At 31.7% G+C, this 22,139-nt stretch overlaps 1 protein-coding gene across 10 annotated transcripts in view; it reads left to right on the top strand.

Moving 5' to 3' along the window:
- The window catches only part of LOC145269173 (zinc finger protein castor homolog 1-like), a 750,830-nt gene that overhangs the window by 108,017 nt on the left and 620,674 nt on the right, over positions 1–22,139 (top strand). For all 10 annotated transcript variants that reach the window (XM_080124811.1, XM_080124789.1, XM_080124817.1 and 7 more), the window contains exon 2: positions 7,788–7,870. The gene's annotated coding sequence lies outside the window, so the exon portion shown is untranslated. The remainder of the gene's footprint in view (positions 1–7,787; positions 7,871–22,139) is intronic.

The following is a 22,139-nucleotide window of genomic DNA, read 5'->3' as shown; positions in this document are numbered from 1 at the left end:
ATCAATAAAATACCAATCCCATAAAAAGTGTGTGTGTGTGTGTGTGTATATATATATATATAACGAATGTGTGAACAGATAATTTTCCGGTGTTTTGCATTTTCCAAGAGTATGTCAACTTATTGGACAGGAAATTTGAAGTGAAATTCCTAATTGGCATTGCTGAAAATTGATCAACATTTTGGGTGGAACACCGGAAAGCAAATAAACACCTCTTTTTATTGTTATCAAATTACAAATTAATTTTCCTAACTTTTAATTAATTTAGTCTCTTATCACCTCCTTTTCCAAAATAATTTTTTTGCTATGTATTATCAGTGTTTATTTATTCCCAGCTGCACCCGGTGTTGTCTACGTTTAAAATAGGCGAAAAGATTTTGTGCAAATTCAAGCAACTCTCCTATGTCGTTTTATTACCGCAACTACACAAATTAAATTACTCCACCCTCTAGGGTATTATCATTCATGTATGATAAATTCATGTATGACAAATGGCCTCTGCTGATTTTCTGTTTGATATTTAGGCATATCTGTTTGATATTTAGGCACATCAAGTTGGGATTTTTATGTCAAACACAAGAATCAACTGATTTTAACTTAGATAGACTGATATGTTTTTGAATTTTCAAATGACGAAATTGTGTCCATGTAATGTCACCTAAAAACATTTTTTAAATTCTCCAAAGAAAGCTGAAAATTGAGAAATATTTATTATTAAAATTTCACAAGAAAAAAAAATCAGAAGCATCTGAATTTTAATAAGGGTGTTTAATTGCTTTTTAACCTCCACTTTTTATAAAAACTAAATATAACCCACATTATGACGCCTAGTGTGTTTGCGCAAAATACTGCCAACTTAGAATACAGCTTTTCTTCTCCCTTTATCAGAAAAATCACTCAGTAAAATTGAGGACTGAGGGACAAATTAGAAGCAAGAGTAACAAGAGCTGCTGGTAACGCATCCACAATGCATTGTATACTCTCCGTAACTTGCTAAAGTATACTTTCATACTATAATATTAATAATGGCTATTGTATTTTAAATATACAATTGACCCAAATGAGTGCTTTTTGCCACATTGATGGTTGAATGGTTAAATTTATGCTAATTTTTTTTATTTAATACTAATCCTTATTAATTATTGTATTAAATACTAATCCTTATTAATTATTGTATTAAATACTAATCCTTATTAATTATTGTATTAAATACTAATCCTTACTAATTATTGTATTAAATACTAATCCTTATTAATTATTGTATTAAATACTAATCCTTATTAATTATTGTATTAAATACTAATCCTTATTAATTATTGTATTAAATACTAATCCTTATTAATTATTGTATTAAATACTAATCCTTATTAATTATTGTATTAAATACTAATCCTTACTAATTATTGTATTAAATACTAATCCTTATTAATTATTTTATTAAATACTAATCCTTATTAATTATTGTATTAAATACTAATCCTTATTAATTATTGTATTAAATACTAATCCTTATTAATTATTGTATTAAATACTAATCCTTATTAATTATTGTATTAAATACTAATCCTTATTAATTATTGTATTAAATACTAATCCTTATTAATTATTGTATTAAATACTAATCCTTATTAATTATTGTATTAAATACTAATCCTTATTAATTATTGTATTAAATACTAATCCTTATTAATTATTGTATTAAATACTAATCCTTATTAATTATTGTATTAAATACTAATCCTTACTAATTATTGTATTAAATACTAATCCTTATTAATTATTGTATTAAATACTAATCCTTATTAATTATTTTATTAAATACTAATCCTTATTAATTATTTTATTAAATACTAATCCTTATTAATTATTGTATTAAATACTAATCCTTATTAATTATTGTATTAAATACTAATCCTTATTAATCCGTAACTGTGCTACCATAATAGTGTATATAACGATGATGACAGACTAACGTTCTGTCACCATCTGAGTTAGCATTATATGGCATGAATTGAAGCAATCTCAGTAGCATTAGACATTTTCTGAGCCTTTCATTTTAGAAAGGCTTTGGTTCACTTTCGTCAACCTCATAACTCTCGCTTCCCTTATTTTGTCCTTTGGTCCTCACATTCTATGAGCGATGTTTATAATAAAGGGCAAAGAATTCTTGTTTTCTTGCCTGGAATCTATCTTCTAACACTTATCTTTGGCTAGTTTTTAATTTTGAAGTTGTTTTTGTTTTTTGTTCAGCTTCTTTTATCAAATGGCTTCATGTCTTGTCTAAAGAGACTTCCATAAAAATATCCTAACTTTTCTTTGCCTCTGCACATCACTCTACATCCATCAGATTAAGAAGAAATCAATGAGCAAATCATTTTTATCATGGAGCTGTGCATGCGCTGAACATTAATACGCACTACTGCATTTTTATAATTTTTTTTTTTATAGAACTCAACTGCCCACTTCTATTCTTTTGTATTTTTGAAAAGATAATTTTTGTTTTGCTTAATCGTTAAACTTTAAAACCTTTCATGACCTTCTGTTTTTAATAGTACACGTGCACCAAGGAGTATCTGTACAATTTTGCAGAGTCCCATGCAACGACAAATTAAATAATACGGTTTAACAAAGAATAACAAATGAATGAATGCTTATTATTTGGGGTATTTCGTTATAAGAATCATGTCATAAAAAGCAAAATAAACAAATAAAAAAGCAAAGAAAAATACTATTAAAGAAAACAACTCAATAATTATAACCTACTAGCAGGACCTGTGGAAATTCCACTGAATAAGAAATACATTTAATCAACAAATGTCTTCATGAAACTGATTTTTTTTTTCTGAATAGCATAAAAAATTTTCTTTTTGGACAGAAACACCAATAACATGCATCAAATATGAGTTTATTAACATTTCTATGAAAACAGTATCGTATTTTAAATGTAGAACTGACCCAAATGAAATAAATTAATAAATACTCGGAAAATAATATATTTTTTTTATTAAAAAATTTTTTTTAACATCTTTCACTGACTTGTCTTGTCCAGGTTGCCAGATTAGCCTTTTAAAGCCAATTTTTATAAATTTGGCATCTTTTGGAGCAGTTTGGCCTTCAAAAATCGTATTTGTTTTTTTCAAACAGTATGTACTAAGGAACAAGAGACTATTATATAGAACTAGAAATTTCACAATCAAGACTTGAGTCTAGTCTATCCTACTATTAATCCATATCTGAAGTACATACTTGTTCCAAGTGTGTGTGTGTGTGTGTGTGTTGAGCATATCGATGAGTGAAATAACAAACTATCACTATTATGCAATGCTTTTTGTGTAAACAAATGTAATGGAGTATGGCGACTGTATGCAAATGTTGAGCCATGTGCGAAATGAGGTCACAGTAAGAAAAAAGAAAAAGATTATAAACAGAATGTGTGCACAGACAAACGATGACCTTTGAGTGGTCAGAGTAAAGGAGCTGGATCACATTTCATTTGGGAAAATACTCATAAATAAATGCCATTGTTACACACACAAAAAAATCTAGTTATTACTTGTCCTATGTTCCTTGCCATAATGTGTTGGGTCCTGGGTGTCTACATGTTCATGTGTGTCACAGTACACAAATGTAGCTTCTAACGTTTGTCAATGTTTATCATTGTGATTTCACAAACTTTAGCAGCAGCCATATGTCTCAGAGCTTAAAAGTACCAACTATCATCTAGATGGTCCAATTCCGATTTCAGCTTGAGACATTGCTTGTTTCGCCGCACTGAATAATACAGCGAAACAGTTTGTGGATGATTATATTTTCATACATACACACACATATATATATATATATATATATATATATATATATATATGTGTGTGTTTAAATGAAATGAAAATAAATATAATAAGTAAATAAATAGGAGGTATAAAGGATTCATCCAAACTATAAAAATAAAATAGTTTTCTAAATAACATTTTTTTTTTGTTGTCAAATTTGTAAGACATTTTTAATAACATAAATAGGTTAGTAACAAATTAATCTGGAACAAAAACTAGATCCAATATCTAACGTTTTTGATCTTTAAGTTTTGGGAGAGGTAATGTTTAATCAATACTGCTAGGGAGTCGTGAGATAGAATACGGTTTTCTTTTTAAATCCTTGAAACAGTTTTTTATGGTAAACAACTAATAATCTCAACAATTAATATGAAGACTAGCATAAATTATTGTAAACAAACTAATGTAATGATTGCAAGAGATTAACTGACTTCAAAACAAAGGAGTTTTCTAAAGAAGGACTTGAGATTAAGTGTTTTTTTTTTTTTTTTTTTTAAGATTGAAAAACTTCCAAAAGTGTGTGTGTGTGTTTTGAACTGTACTCTATGCATTTGACAATCAAGCTTTTCTCTGGATAATTCTTTGAGCCTGGACCATGTTTTTGGAATAACATTTCAACCTTCTTTTGTCAATTTTTCATTGCATGTATAATTTATCCCACAGTATTATCAGGTTGACAAGAAGTTCTTGCAGTTTTTAACTTTTCAATTCAGATGAACATATCTCAGATCAAATAAAAATTTCTTGATCGAAATAAGTACCATCAGAATCAACACACTTTTGCCAATGCAGAACAAATGTATTTATGCCAGTAACGTAAAAATCTTGTATTCTGGTGGCTATGAAATAGCTGAAGACGTTTTTGATATTGCTTAGGTTTTTTAAACATTTGTCATGCAGAAAGTTGTTGATGCTTGAAAAAGTGGTAGTCGATATGTGTGAGGTCTGGAGAGTATAACAGATGAGGAAGAGTTTTGTAGACCTATTCATTCAACTTCTGCAGGGTCTGTTTAGCAACATTGTCGTGAAGGAGAATTGGGCCTTTTCTGTTGACTAATGCTGTTTGTTGGCAGTACTTCTCCACGATTCAAAAAGCTAATGAATGAGATCGGTCACAGACCATCAAACAGTCAGCATGATCTTCTTTTGGTGCAACTCTGGCTTCGGAAAGTGTCATGAAGCTTCGTCAGCATCTAACAACTGAGCTGAGTATCACTGGTTGTCGTAAAGAACCTACTTTTCATCGCAAGTCACAACCCAGTCAAGAAACGGGTTGTTCTTGTTGCATAAAATAAGGAAAGTTGACACTTCATAATGGCAATTCTTTTGGTTGTCGTTCAATTTGTGAGGCACCAATTTATCAAGTTTTTCTGTTTTTTTCAATCTCTCAAGTGGTTGGAAATTGTAGATGTTATGTCTAATTCAGAAGCATGCTCTCAATCAGTTGTGCGCCGATTGACTTCTACTAATTGGTCATTGTCAATATCCAATGGTTGGCCACTACACTCATCATCTTCAAGACTCGCCACAAAATTTCTTAAACCACCATTGTGCTATGCATTCAGTAGTGATTCCTGAGCCAAATGCTTTATTGATATTGCAAGCTGTTTCAGTAGCTTTTCGGCCTAGCTTGAATTGGAATAAAAAAAAATTGTGCAAATTTGCTTTGTTTGAATCTTGTATTCAACATTCTGAAAACGATTATAATTTAAACTATTAGAGCAAAAAACGCTCTTTAAAATGGTATATCATGTAAAAGTATTATAACAAAAACTTATTTTAAAATACATAATTTGAAATCAAAATTAAAAATTCTGCAAGAACGTTCTTCTCAACCTGATAGTATTCAATTTATGTGCTGATTAGCAAAATTTATAGACTACATATGAATTTCATCTTGCGAAATGTTTCCTCTGCTGATATGAGTTATTTATTGTATAAGGATAATTTTATTTTCTTTCTACTCCTTGTTAAAAAATACATTAATGTAAAATAGTATTTATAGATACTAAAGATAATAAAGGTAGTTTTTTTTTTTTTTAAGCATTCCTGTTAAATAGATATCCAGAGTATCCCTCTTTGGGGAGCTGGATTTTCCCCACATTAAAAACCTACCTTTCTGCCCTCATGGGGAGGTAAGTAAATAGGAACATAATTACGTTATAACCTGACAAGAATGTTTTAATAATAATTTTTAAAAAAGGATATCAATAAACAAATCAATAAAATGAATAAGAAATATAATTAATCAAATAAATGATTTTATGTTAATATTTATATATAGTAAAAAAAGAAAAAATATAAGATCGGCAGATTTATAGATACACACAGCAGAAATCCGAATAGATTTCACATTGACGCTTTGAATCTATAATGTAGACAGCGTTTACTCACTTCCGTTCGGAATTTAAATAATCACTAAAATTCGCTAAAATTAAAATCAAAACAAAACAAAGAAACTTAAATCAACAAGCAGATAAAGAGAGAAAAAAATGATTAAATTAAATAGATAAATAAGTATATAAATGAAAATGTCTATACGCGTGGAGTTTCTTCTACCGCTCCAGAAGATATCTCACTACTGATGCAATTCTCTATCTATATAAAAGCCAAGTACGTCCAAGCATGGAATACTGCTGCCATATCTGGGCAGGAGCTGCTAAAACAGCCTATCCTGCCTTGACAGAGTACAAGATAGACTTCGTGGCTTAGTGGAGGATGCCCTTTTCTCTACCATACAACCTCTCTCCCACAGAAGAGACGTTGCGAGCCTATCCTTGTTTTATCATTATTTCCATGGCAGGTGCTCGTCTGAACTCTAATCTCTGGTCCCCCCTCGCCAATCTTTCATGAAAAACACCCGTCTAGCTGAATCCACTGTAAAAAATTCCTCCCACTCTTTATCTGTGCCTAAATCAAAACGTGGATTCCATGAACAAAGCTTCTTTCTTAGAACTGCACGCCTGTGGAACTCTGTTCCATCTGCCTGCTTCCCACCTGACTACAACTTGGATGTCTTCAGGTCCAACGTTAACAAATTCCTGATGAACCACCCCTTAATTAAACACTTCATCAAATCTCCACACTAACGTACTGTACTTGCAATAACCCTTATCCCTGAGTGGCTTCTGAGCCTTGATAAGTGGTGACCACCGTGTAAAGAAAAAAAAAAAAAAAGTTTTAGAGACTCCACGCATAAACCCTATCTTCTTTACAATTTATTAAATTAACTTTTTAACACGTTGCCAGGACAACGAACTTACTATAAACATTGAGTAGCATATTACAATTATGTATAATTTTTTGATAGGATATTATATATATATATATATATATATATATATATATAAAGATCAGCATATTTTATTGGCGCACACAACTGAACACAAAACTTAATATGTTTAACATTAACGCTGTCTCTTCATTACGGGGTCCTGGATATGACCTTAAACTATATCCGATGGTGAGGCCCCAGCTTGAAGGCCTTAGGGAGTGTGGAGCCACCCTTTAATTGCTATTGCTCCCAGGTCCACTCTGACCCGGAGTGGTAGCACCTGTTAGGGTCCCAACTATGGGTTAAATAGAATATGACTTAAAAAACAAATATACTATATTAAAAAATCGTTCTTAAAAATTACCAGATTCGGCATTAAATAACCTGAAAAGGGTTGATATGCCGTAAAACAACCAACCAACCAACTCTCCATTACGGATTGCCAGCATTACTTACTTCCGGTAAAAATTTAAATAATAACCGATATCGTGTTCGCTGATAAATAAAAATAAAATCAACAAATAACTAAAAAGATTAAATTAAACATGAATAAATAAATAATGAAAATGTCTATAGTTATATGAATATAGAAACCCATGCAATAAACCCTTTTCTGCTTTACAGTTGTCTCATTCTCACATCTATTCCCGTCTTATGATATTTCGATGTTTTTCCTTTTCTAGGGATATTCTTTGGTCCTTTTCTTTTGAGAAAGAGATGTTATCTCGAAATATTAAGACCTCTACCATCCCGGTTACATCAAACAGTAAGTTAATCTTTACTGATTTGTATTATGCTTATCTTGAAAAATAAATGGATATACGAAGTTAAATAAAATAACAAAACCAATAAGATCTTCTTTCGTTTGTCCATTTTTGTTCATATGTCATGCCAATACAATAGTCGGTTCCCTGCATTGTTATAGCCTTCTTGTACTCTTTTATATTTAATTTACAGAATTTAAATCCAATTGTTATGTGCACATGTGTGTTTCTATTCCGGAAAGAAGATCAGGTACTCTATGGATTCAGCTATTTGTCTTCAGTAGGTATGGGTAAAAATGGATAAAGATAGAGGAACCTCGTTTTGAAAGCTGATGTATAATTTTTTGTAGGTTTCCGACTACTTTTTGATTGTATTTGAAAGATTAGAGAATAAAGTTAATTTCCTGAAGGAAAAAAATATTTGTACACATGAAAAAAAAAAAAAAGTTATAAAAAATGTTTTCATGGCGAGCTACACAATTCAGCTAAATTTTGAAGGATGGAGTACTGCTGCCACATCTGGGCAAGAGCTGCTAAAAACAGCCTATCCTGCCTTGACAGAGTACAAAATAGACATTGTGGTTTAGTGTGGGATGCCCTTTTCTCTTCCCTACAACCTCTCTCCCACAGAAAAGACGTTGCGAGCATGTCTTTGTTTTATCGTTATTTCCATATCAAATGCTCGTCTGAGCTCCAATCTCTCGTCCCCCCTCGCCAATCTTTCACGAGAAACACCAGTCTGGCTGAAACTACTGTCAATAATTTTCCCCACTCTTTATCTGTGCCTAAATCCAAACGTAGATTCCATGAGCAGAGCTTCTTTCTCAGAAGTGCACGATTGTGGAACTCTCTTCCGTTCGCCTGTTTCCCACCTGACTACAACTTGGATGTCTTCAAATCCAATATAAACAAATTCCTGACAAACCGCCCCCTTAAGTAACACACTCTATCAAATCTCCAATACTAATGATTACTACAATACTATCTCATTGGTTACTGTACATGCAATAACCCTTATTCCTGAGTGGCCTCTGGGCCTTGATAAGTGGTGAGCCCCATGTAAAAAAAAAAAAAAAAAAAAAAAAAAAAAAATCCTTTAAAAGATAAATATTAGTTTTCTGGGTTTATTTCAAAGATAATTAGTAAAGTCCTAAGATATTGAATTAAATATAAAAAAAACACCTTGTTTGTACAAAAAATAGCTTAATTAGCCCTCAAAAAGCAAGTAATTCTGTTGTTCGCCAAAAAACGCACCAAATAAAGTTGTTTCAAAATGAAATCATGATATTAAAAGGAGGTAGGAGTGTCATATTTCTTTTTTTTCCCCCAGACATGCATCCGTACATTCCTATTCTGAACGTTTGTATCAATTTTTATCATTTTTTAATTTAATTATTTTTTATGTTCCTGTTTTTAAATTAATTTTCTTTTTATTATTGTTCAGATTATATAAAAATTATGTTACTTATTAAAATCTTGCATATAAAAATTATGCGAAATCTGTAATTTAAAAAAAAAGTATTTTTGCTATTTTAATTTTTTTTGTGAAAATATTAAATAAACAATGGTAATATCGGTAGTTTGAGAAATTAATTTTTCTTTGAGTTATTTTGAAGTCATTAATACAGACTTTAGGGGGTTTTTTTTCGTAATGTTCCTGTAAAAATTAAATAATTTTTTTAAAATTGTTATAATTTACGATGCTTTATTTTCATAAAAAAGTAAAAGTAAATTCTTTCATTTTTTTCTTTACTCCAAAATACAATAACTTTAATAAAGGTATTTTTTGTTTAAACAAAATAATACATTTCCACTAAGATTTAAATAAAAATAATGGATTTATTATATTCCGTCATCATCTTCTATATATATAAAAGCGAAAATGTGTGTGTATGTATGTTCGCTTTTTGTGTATGTCCAAGAAAGGCTTTTTTCCGAGAAGCGGTCGGTCGGCTCACAACTTAAAACTTTTTATATCACATATAAATCATATCTATGAGTAAACAATGGAGGTCGCCTGTCTATTTAATTTGCTTGAATTTGAAAAGATAACTATTCAACATTTTTTGCTCGCCGCATGTGGATTAGGCTTTTTCGTATAAAACTAATTCGTATAAAACGACACTAATTCTGGCGGTATTTTTTTCCGGTTGCGATCGCCGGAAATGTCCGAAAGCAATCAGTTTTGATCAATGTGGAAATTTTCCTTATATCAGACAATTGCTATTCAATTTGGTTCCCCTCCCCCCCCCAATATCTTGGAAAATAAAAATAAAAAAGCGTTCCCGCAGTAACTAAAATACTGTCCCGCAGTTAAAGTTGACCTCATTAAGTCATTAAAACGTGCACCTGCCAATTCTAAATAGTTAAATAAATTCTAACGCGTTTCCGTTAGTATTTCGCGGTGGTCCAATGGTTTACGTCGCACGTTTTTTTTTTTTTTTTTTTTTCACACTTTAATTTCCAACTTTACCTCAAGGATTTGGGTTCGATCCTCATACTTGCCTACTAAAATTTTTTTTGTATTTTAACCCCCCCCCTCCCCCCGGAGTTTTGATTTAACCAAAACCACAAACACCTCCAAACACCCGGGCAATGCCGGGTACCCCCCGCTAGTCTCTCTCTCTCTCTCTATATATATATATATATATATATATATATATATATATATATATATATATAAAAGCGAAAATGTGTGTATGTCTGTAAAAAGCTTTTTTCGCTGGACTTTTCGGTCGGCTCATTTCTTAAAACTTTTTATATCACGTCTAAATGATAATAACTATGAGTTATAAGCGGGGCTCGCCTGTCTATTTAATTTGCCCGACTTTCACGCGTTATTTTTTTCCAGATTTTTAGAGCGTCCCATGTATCTATCGCTTTTCAGTATAAAACAAGCGAAAACTGGCTTGCAGCCGCGTCATGTTTCAAGGTCAAACATCACGCGACTTAAAGTTTTCGCACCTGTTAATTTCATTTTATAAACGTTAAATTAAGAGGTCTTTTATTCCTCTTCTCTCGTGGCCGAGATGCCTAGGTCCCAGGGTTTTTGCCCATTTCGTTTCCATCTCCACGTCAAAGGTTCGGGGTTCAAGCCTACTTTCCTCCTAAAACTTTTTCTTTTCTTTTGCACCTCCAAACACCCGGCCAACGTTTTTTTTTTTTTTTTAAAACAGGGTTGTTTTGATCACCCCCCCCCCCCCCCCAACACACACACCTACAAACACCCGGGCCACACTGGGTACCCCCCCCCCGCTAGTTATTTTATAAATACTGAAAGTTTCATTAAAATTGGTTAATTTCCTGATTTTTGGTGAATTCTTATGTAAAGGTATTTTATGTAAAGGTCAAAATGTTTATACATTTTGAGCATCGGCATTCACTTTGCCCGTACCTAGTGTTCAGGCAATTCTTAGGGTAATTCATATAAGTAGCGAATTATTTCAACCAAATTTAATTTTCATAAGTCTAATAACTTAAAATTAGTTGAACTGGTATACATGCACACATACACGCATGCATGCATAATACACACAGGCATATATACATACATGCATGCATGGACACGTACATTAATATGTTCCCGTTTATCAAATACATTCTTATAGTATATCTCCTATAAACCTATCAATTTGAATATATATTTTAATTAAGTTATTTTCCATAACTTTACATAATAAAAAGCTTTGGATTTTGAGGGTATGTTATACAATAGACAACTGAATGAAAAAATGGTCAAGAAATATAACCAATATTACCAAAGGCAATGTAAATTCCTCGTCTCCTCTCTGGATAAGCTTTATTTAAAGTGTATTTTAAGTGTGAAACACAAGTAGTGCTGAGCGCCAAAGTTAAAATGAAAATAAGGATGCTCTTGCATTTGGAGTTTTGAGAATCGATAAAAAATTTGAATATGAATAAAAATACTGATATAAATCCACCAACACAGTGAAGTATCTGTTCTGATGCTAGTTACGTTGTCTTTAGTCAATGTAGAGAAAACCCGTCTATACTAAGGTAATTTTTATTTTTACCTACTTCCAGAGTACCCCTTTTTTTGGGAGCTCGTTTTCCCCCCACATTAAAAATAACTTTGTCACATTTTGCTCTCGCAAGGAGGAAAATAAATACTGATAAATGTTACAATGGATTTCTATCAGTATTGTTATTTATTTTCTGACATGTTAAGCAATTCTCAAGTAGGTAGAAGAGTAACTTATCTTGCCTTTGGTAACATTTATTTATTATGTATTTGTTTCTTGATTACTTTTTTGTTTTGTTATTCATTGTAATACATTTTTAATTGTGACTAAAAATGTCCAAGTCATATTTTAAAATGATTCGACCCTACATGATTGCTAGTAACCCACACACACACACACACACACACACACACACACACACACACTTCTGACCAATATCTCTGGCCTTGAATAATAATGCACTCACTGAACTTATTTGAAAGTCTATTGATGTTTAATTATTTATTTACATTAGAAACTTTTTCCTTTTAATGTGCATAACTTTCCATCGTTTGTTAGAGTTCAACTGTCAGGTCATTGGTCATTTTTTTAACTCTATGACCGGTTAAGTGAAATTGAGGATACAAAAGGATTTGTGTTTGAAAACGTTATTTACTTTAGAGAATATTTCAAACTATTTTCACTTTGACCATTTCTTGAATAAGCAAACTTTAAAAATGGGCGAGCTGCTCGTTTTTTTTTTTTTAATTTTTTTTAATTTTTACTGTATAAGTGTAATATTTTTTTACTGTATAAGTGTAATATGCAGATCTATATGAAATAATGACAAAAGAAGACAATTATTTATATACTCACCAACGTTTCGACTTTGTTTCAAGACTTAACGATAATTGATCTGAAGAAATAAAAGAATTTGAAAATATTTGTGCATTTGGGATATTAAAAAAGATTTTTTGTTTTGTTTTTTAGCATAGTTTTTAGAATTGAAAATGTGTTAATGGAATGCGTTTTTATTTTTTAGCAATATTATTTATAGTTTTGATAAGAAAATGAATCTAAATTTAAGTTTTGTTCTATTAGTTTAAGTTTGCCGATTAAAGAACATGAATTGCAGAAGCCTTTATTTGGTTTAATTGTGTTAGTATTTGGTTTGTGTTAGTATTTGGGTGCTGGTTTAAGTTTTTGCAGAGATTTATTTAAAATTAATTTATTAAACACACTTGTGTTTTTATAATTGCTGTGAAGTCAGGTTGTACTGTTAAGAGTACTGTTATTATTTTTTTGTTTTGTTTTCACCTCAAACAAGGTGTATTGCCATTTGAACATGATGGACTACTATTTGAAATCATGTGTACAAAGGACTGTGGGGAGTTGATAGCAAGATCTGTTCACATTACATTTAAACTTCTGTAGGTTAGTACAGTCGGAGAAACAGAAGGGAATTCCAAAGTTTAGCAGTACAAGGGAAGAAACTATTAGAGTATAAGGTTTCCCAGCATCTAGAGACCTCAACAGTGAAGTGGTGGGATTTTTCTGCTTATTGAGTTAGTCGGGAATATGTGTACCAAAAGGATACAAGTGCTACAAAGTGCATTCTATGAAGATGCTTGTAAAACAGGCACAGGGATGTGACTATGGGGCAGAATGAGCATTAATATTTGATTCAAGACTTTTTTTTTTCTTTTTTTTGGCCTGTATTTAAGGTTTAATAATATACAGAAAAATTATCTTTGGTAAAATTAAGTCATTGTCGGTTAAAATTAACATAAATAAAACCAATGTTTCTTTAATTATTTAAAATTTTAACTTGGATATCTGTTAAAATAGCATTAAAGTATAAAATATGCAAAGAGTAATTTTAAAAATTAAAACAGGATGACAGAATTTGACTTTGAAACAACTCATTTTAAAAATGGGTAATGTCAGAACTTTTAATAGTACATCTTTAATTATTGTTGTGATCTTGCAGGCAGGTAATGAAGACAAACACAGTAGTATACTTTTAAAAAAAAAGTGTATTAACACAAATGTGTTACAGAAGTGCACGTCATGATTCTGGGTTCATAACTGCCATGAATCACTGCCCACAAAATTTAGATGTAACTATGTTTATTGTCTTTAGGTAAGTCCATGAGAAGATCAGCTTAGTCCATAACAAATATTTTTCACATTGCATCTCGTCTTTGACAATTAAGCAGCCTCATTAAAACACTAAATTTTTTAATCCATTGAAAACGAGCAAGTTATAGTCCATTGACGTCAAATGAGTGCTTTATTGCCAAATTGATGGTCGAATATAATTAAAATTGTACCAATTTTTGCATTAGATACTAATCTTTTTTAATTCACAACTGTGCATCTAACACCTACCATAAGAGTAATACTTAGTTCGTTTTACCTTATAACAAAGGTCCATATAAAATTCCAGCCAAGCAGACTTAGTAATTTCTGAGAAAAAGTGGAACTTAAATGCTAATCCCTATTAATCTCTAACTGTACATCAAACGGACACCATAATATTTAGTTTGCTTCAACTTATGACAAGGGTCCATATAAAATTTTACCCAGTTAAGTCAGTTACTTCTGTGAAAAAGTGGGAATATAATGAGATGGGTGTGTAAGGTGATAACATATGTACAAGCAGGAAACACCTTAGCGTATTATCTATATATTAATGCGATAGCGTGTGTGTGTTTTTTGCGTCACGCCTTCCGGCAAATTTCATGGATTGAGTTAAGAACACACACGCTATCGTATTAATATATAGATTAAATTAAATGTGAGTTGAGGGGTTTGGTGAGTGTTTAATGAGATTCCAAGCATAAATTCCTCCTTCTTTTTGAGGAGGGTGAGGATGGTAGTCTGATGTGTTTACTTCCGATGATGACGTCATTATCTTCTGTTAAAAAAAGATTCATATAATATATTGATGTACTACATTGACATAAGATGTCATATTCCAAAAATCACATGAATGTACTGCTGATTCTAAAATTAGGTAAATGGATCAGTGCACACTAGGGGCTTATTTGTAACATTCCAAAAATCACATGAATATATTAAATAATCCTGAGTTCATATTTTCGTTCTTAATGTCCTCATGGCAGTTATTGCCAAAACTCTTAAGCAGGGTGGGGGGATTGAAGTCACTGGAATGCTGAGATTGATACTACACTCAGAAATTCATGTTGAAGTAATAATTGCCTAACCCTAACTGTGTTAATGTTTTTATGTATTAATTACGAAAAGCTTCTGAAACAATTTATGATTTAAACACTACTTTATTTCAAGTATATTTTTAACAGTGGGGTAGTGGATATAAAGTAAATCCTGGAAATGGCTGAAACCATTTACGATTTAAACATTATTTTATTTCATGTATATGTTTAACAGTAAGGGCGGGGGATATGAAATAAGTCCCGGAAATGGCTGCAACCATTTACGTTTTAAACATTACTTTATTTAATGTATATTTTTGACAGTGGGGTGGGGGATAAGAAGTCAGTCCCAAAAATGGGTGAAACAGTTTAAGATTTAAACATTACATTATTTCCTGTATATTTTAAACAGTGGGTGGGAGATAAGAAGTCGGTCCCGAAAATGGCTGAAAGAGTTTATGATTTAAACATAACTTTATTTCATGTATATTTTTAACAGTGGGGTGGCGCACATGAAGTCAGTTCCAGGATTGAATGAGATAAGTGAAAATATATACTAGCAGAATACCCAGCGTCACCCACAATTGAATGAAGTAGGTGGAAAACATATAGTAGCAGAATAACCAGCATCACCCAGAATCGAATAGTATAAGTGGAAGATATATACTCGCAGAATATGTGCCGTTACCCGGGAGTGGATAAGATAGGTGGAAAATATATACTATGACAATAGCCGGAATTGATTGATTTGTTTGTAATGAAATAATCAGCCCAGGCCATATATCAAAGTTATTATTTTAGTAGGGGGGAGCGATAATGTAGGTTAAAATCATGAAAAAATGAGTGTCGAAATTAGTAACATATCCAAGAATTATGAAAAATGATGAAATGTGAGTCAGTTGGTTAGTGTGTTTGTGATGAAATAATTAGCCCCAGGCAATATATCAAATTATTTAAGTAAGAGGGAGGGGGCGATAATGGTAGTCAAAATTATGAACAATGATTATCGAAATTAGTAACATATCCAAGAATTATGAAAAATGATGAAATGTGAGTAATGGATTGGTGTGTTTGTAATGAAATAAGCCCAGATAATATATCAAAGCTGTTTTAGTAAGCGGAGCGATAATATGGGTTTAAATTATAATAAAATGATTGTTGAAAATAGTAACATATCCAATAATTATGAAAAGTGACGAAATGTTAGTTAATTAATTTGTGTTTGTAATGATATAATCAGCCTAGACAATATATCAGTTATTATTTTAGTAAGAGAGGGTGATAATGTAGGTTAAAATTATGAAAAATGATTGTTGAAATTAGTAACATATCCAAGAATTGTGAAAATGATGTAATGTAAGATAATTGATTGGTGTGTTTGTAATGAAATAATCAGCCCAGGCAATATATCAGTTATTATTTTAGTAAGGGGGGGGGGCGATACAGTTTTAACAAAAGGACTAGAAAAATATGATTGTGTCTTCATCAATGTTGAATGCCCACAGAATGCAAAGCAGCAATATATTACATATGAAAGATGCCGCTGTGGAATTTCCACAGGTCCTGCTAGTTATTATTACTATTATTATTATTATAAGATATTGTTTCTTTTATTTGACATTGAATCGGAGTTATAATTCAGAAATCAAATCATTTTTCGATTCTGATACCATTAACGATCCTAGCATGGGATAAAAGAAAACCTGTATTATTTTCTATTGTTTGGCAAAATTGAAAGATTTTGTCTTTGAAAAGCTGTTTACACAGTCTGATGGAATAATTTGCATTCCAACCATTTAGGCAAACTACACCCAAATTTTAAAAAATCTACCAAAAATCAACTCCTTATCAAATGTCCGACACATAATTTGTGTTTATGAATATATTGTTCATAAAGGATTGTTTTGTTAGGAAAAAATTGTTGGAATATTTTTCTTTCTTTTTTTTTTTGTCAGCCATTCCACGCCCTCTTTATTTTGTTTTTATCAAATTTCGTGAAAATATAATCCGCGTGCTTACAGCATTTTCTGTATGAATTAACTTGCTATTAATTTTATACATTTTTCATATTAACATTCTTATATAATAAGTCTTAATCGACACCCCCTCCCCCCAACATGTTTTCCATAAAACATTTTATGAGCTGTGTCAAAGAAACCAAGTGAGTGTTTAAGAAAATGTTTGCATAATATGAAAGCTCGAAATTATAAGCAGGCTCGGCTTAAATTCAAAGTATTCCTAATAAAAGTTGTCTCTTTATTTTTCTTCCTTCCGGCGAAGGCGGTGAAACACAAGGTTTGTCATGTGGAGAAAATCCAGTGCTCCCAAAAACGGAGACACTTTGAGGCTGACCCGAATGTTTCCTTTTTATTGGCTACTACACCAAAATGTAGGGGAGGACACTACTCCTTTCCTTGAATTGCTCCATTTACCCCTAATCTTCACCTTATAATGCCAAGTATTTAACAAGGATGCATTGTTTAGTTTGTTTGTTTATTTTATTTTTATTTTTTAACTTACGAGTCACCACTTATCAAGGCCTGAAGGCCATATTAGTTAATGAATGTAAGGTGGTAGTTTAGTAATTGTTAATGGTGTAAATTAAGCTTTGTTCATGAATCTACGTTGAGATTTAGGCACAGATAGTGGAAGAAATCGTATATAGTTGTTGTAATTAGTCAAGTGATTTTGTGAAAGTTTGACAAGGGGTGGGGGTATAGATTGAAGTTCAGTTGAGCACTTGCCATGAAAATAACGATAGAGCAGAGACATGCTCGCAACATCTCTTTTCTAGAAAAGAGGTTGTAGGGAAGAAAAAAGTACATCCTCTAAGTTTCAAAGCCGGTTTTGGTATGACTAAATCAAGGACTGAACCCATTCTCTCAGCCCATTAGCAAACACTCTAAATATTGTGCCAAATGGGACGGTCATATACAAGGAGCATTCTAATGAGTAATACCTCCTATTTTTTTTCTGCACGAATAAAACAGGAGGATGACTGAAGTTCTGCACTCATGACCTGAAAGTTTAATCTCTCTGTTGCAGATATTGATGGATTGAGACTCTAATAAAGCAACCCTTTCATGGACGTGCGTTAGAAGCAGAAATAATTGAATTCATGGCAAAAGTGCATTAAGAACGGTAGTGATTAAGTAGAAAAATAAATTCTGAAGCACAAAAGGTTGCTCATTTTAATGGTACTACTCCTGTCTTCGTGGCTCTTCAATTTTTCTGAGATGAAAGTTTTAGGAGAAGGCTTTACTTTTGGAACAGCCCTCATAATAAAAAATCCAGAGGGTAAATACAAAATGTTTTAGACAAATTTTAAGATTGAATTATATTCTGTCATAGAAGCATTTGAAGTATTGAATAGCGGTAAAGTGCAATGGATAGCTGTTTCGTTATAGTACTGGTAGGTTTGAGAGATGGAGACGATGTACCTTCTTTGTCCCCCTCCCCCATAATGGCAGTTAGACATGTCAGTTTTTAGTGTGAAAAAAATTCAATGCACCAAAAAAACGGACACTTTGAATTGGATTATACCGAGCGAACAGAAGTCAATATAAAAAAAAAACGAAGAAGGAAGAAAATAAATAAAACAACCTACCGTAATAATTTTATAAATTTTACCGTTTTATTTATTTTTTTAATTGCAACTGTGTTTTTTTTTTTTGTTTTCTTTTTTTTGTAATAAAAGTTTTATTTCTTTGAATTAGTGAACAAATATATTTTTTGTTTTGTTTGTGTGTGGAAAGTTATTTTTTCTTTGAATTAATGAAAAAAAGTATTTTTGTTTTAAGAAACAATTTTTTGGGGTATATATTTTCCATTAAACCTGGGTCTCTGCTCTGCCGGGGATTCTGATGGAAATAGTCTTGGCAAATATCCCTCAAGAAGTTTTTCCAATTGGTGAGTGTTATCCAACCCGACATCACACACTCACCATAGGTTTTTGTGTGCAGGCGTTTCGTACACCCACACATTTATAAATCTTATAACCTCCGAAGTAGTAGTAGTAGCCGAAGATGGGGTCTCTGGAAAAAGGTTACATGGCACAAGGAGGTCCAGAGTTTACACTGGCCATTACTGCACCTCCAGCTAAAACTGTCGCTTACGTTTTGTTGTTTTATGATACACTTTCGATGACATTTTGTGAACCTCATCTCTTCTGTTGCCAGCAGCCGATTTTCCTGACAATTGTAAGTGTCCGAAGACTTACAAATAAATTCAAGCTTGGAATTGTTCATTTTCCTTTCTTATTTGAAGTGCAATGATACTCTGCCCTTTCTTTCCTTTTTCTTCCAATTTTTTGCCGTCTGTGTGCTTGTGCTCACGTTTCTTTTTGCTCACTCGGTATAATCCAGTGATTTTCATTGTTCGCCAAATGTTGCCAAGCGGGACTCACAGAGAAACGGAATTTAAACTGCAGAAGTACCAAGATTTCTCCTTCAGTGACTGAAGACAATGATAATAAAATGAAGTATCATAACAGCTGCTACACTTTAATCTTAACCAATAAAACATGTCAGTTCACGCATTTTTTTATTTTCAATTGAGTTACCCATTGCGTCTGTATTTGTTGTATATACAGGGTGTTCAAGATTAAGTTTGTGATATTCTTTTAATTTAGAACCGTTTGAAGTATTTAGTAACTACAAAGTGCAACAGATATCTGTTTCTGTTAGTGGGGTCGAGAGACAGAAACAATGGACAATTCAAATAAAATTCATTTATCTGAATATCTTCCTATTTGACTCTGTTTTACAAAAAACTTCCGGTTTTGTCTTTTTTCTGAACAGACATTACAGACAATGAACAAATAAAAAAAAAAAAAAGTTTTAACTAATGAGTCACTACTGATCAAGGTCCGGGGTTAGAGAGCACTTAATGGACAAAGGGTACAGACGATGATCACCACCATAAGAAAATTGGAAACAATGAGTGAAATAGTTAGAAAATTATTTAAGAGGAATCAGTTATCGAAGAGGACAATCCAACAAATATTTGTTTACATTAGACTTGAAGACGAACATGCTGTAGTTCCTATTTACAATGTCTCCTCACGGGACTGAGTTAGACACCAGGGTCGTTTTTTTAATGTGGAGAAAAGGAACAAAAATAAAAATTGTCTCAGTCGTGAAGAATTTCTCCTCCACTGACAGAACAAGAAATTGAAGTGCAGCATCTGAAGAACAGATACTACACTTTGATCTTGACCCAAACTGGGATTTTCTAGGAAAGAAACCATGTTCATGGAAGTTATGTATTTTTAGTTCAGAGAAAAAGTTCCTTGTTGTAGCTTGGCGAGTTCTTGCTGTGAATGTTTTATGAGAGGAGAGAGGCAAAGATTGGAGTTCAGCCGAGCGCCTACCATGAATATAGTGATATAAAAGAGAGAAGCTTGGTTTTAAAGTTGATAAAAGTAACAAAGTAACGAATCACTTTTTTCCCTGTTGAACTACATGTTACAACAGAGAATATCAGAAAGATCTTGTTCATCAATGCTCTTCAAAGTGTTGCCATTAATAGTTGCGTTTGTCTGCATAAATGTCAATAAACAATCTCAGAATATGATTTGGAAGATGATTTATTAAGGTCATAATGAGGGTTGGGCTCAAAATGGATTCTTGAGGTACGTTGGCCTTTAGACATATGCCTGTCAACAGCTACTTTTTTAGACCTGTCAGAAACAAAGGATTTGATGGTTGAGAAGACGTTTCCAAGGATTTCATAACGTTTGTGGCACAAACCTTTATGCAAAACCCTACCACATGCCTTTTATATATCAAAATGTTAGCCTAGAAATGGAACCCCATTGATAGATTCACTGATATCAGCCAACACATCAGTAGTACATCTTGCAGTATGAAAAAGATTGTTTTTGCTGAAGTGCTTAACAACTACTTCCTTTATTACAGATTTAAACAACTTACTCATGATGCACAGGTTACTGATTGGTCTATTCTGGATTGCAGAAGATTGCTCCAGTATTTTTAAATATCGGGCAACCAATGAAGTCTTCCAAGGTGATGGGAAGCATTTGTCCTTTAAACAACGATTAAACAGTTTTGTGAAGATAGAAGCTAGTTCTAGTTATAATTTCTTAAACACTATGACTGAAATGCTGTCAGGAGTCGTCGTTGGCATCAAGATTCTTGATGAGTTTTGTGACATTTCTGACAGTTATTCAGATGTTGTTTAGTTCGTTGGGGGAGGGGGGAGGTGACCTTGATTACTAATGGAAGAATTTACTGAAAGTTCTTTGTGAAAATTTTGACTTTATCAGAGGTTGAGATCACCTCTGCTGCATTAATAATGGCCGAGAGGGCATTCATTAGGTGTATCAGAATTTTGGGGGAATTTTTGACCCCCCCCCCAACACAAAACTGCAAATAAAATATAAAAAAAACTCGTAATTTCTCTTGTTAAAGTAAATTGTTTATTTTCTTTATGGAATATACTTCCAAAATAAACTATTAAAGTTGTTTAAAAAAATAATAGAAATATTTATTTTTAAAAAACAGTGTTTACAAAGTGCCGACGTGCGTTCATGCAGCCATTTTTTTTTTACGTATGAAATCAATTGAATTTTACGAGTTAAATATTTTTCAATTTTTAAACTTTAAAAATCTATAAAAAATTTTTTATTGGTTAAATTTTTATATTTTCAGGGTCAATGTGAAATTTTATGCTCTTTCTAATAAACCGAATATAATATTTTAGACAAACGTTTTTTTTTTTTGTTTTTTTTAAATTCACCTCCCATTTTGAAATGTTTATTAAAATTTAAATAATTAATTTACTCACCAAATTTTGATATATCACAAATTGAAGATATTCTAATTTAAAACAAAAAAAATAAGTGTTTTTCGGAAATTTACCTGCAAAGTGTAAAACCTTTTTTTTCTTTTTTTTTTTTTTAAAACCATGTTGATTTTTTTTTTTAAGTAAAATCTCATGTTATGCTTAGATTGTCAAGTAAATATTGGACGCTGATGACAATTTTTTTCTATTTCATTCAATTTTTTTTTTTTTTTTTTTTTTTTTTTTAGATATTTAAAAAAAATTCACTTGATAATGAAATAAAATATATTAATCAAAAACTCATGTATTTCATTAAGAGAATAAAA

Source organism: Euprymna scolopes, chromosome 4, assembly GCF_053919585.1.
Source record: "Euprymna scolopes isolate OS-2025 chromosome 4, ASM5391958v1, whole genome shotgun sequence".
NCBI lineage: Eukaryota > Metazoa > Mollusca > Cephalopoda > Sepiida > Sepiolidae > Euprymna > Euprymna scolopes.
This window is presented reverse-complemented; position numbering and strand designations above follow the sequence as displayed.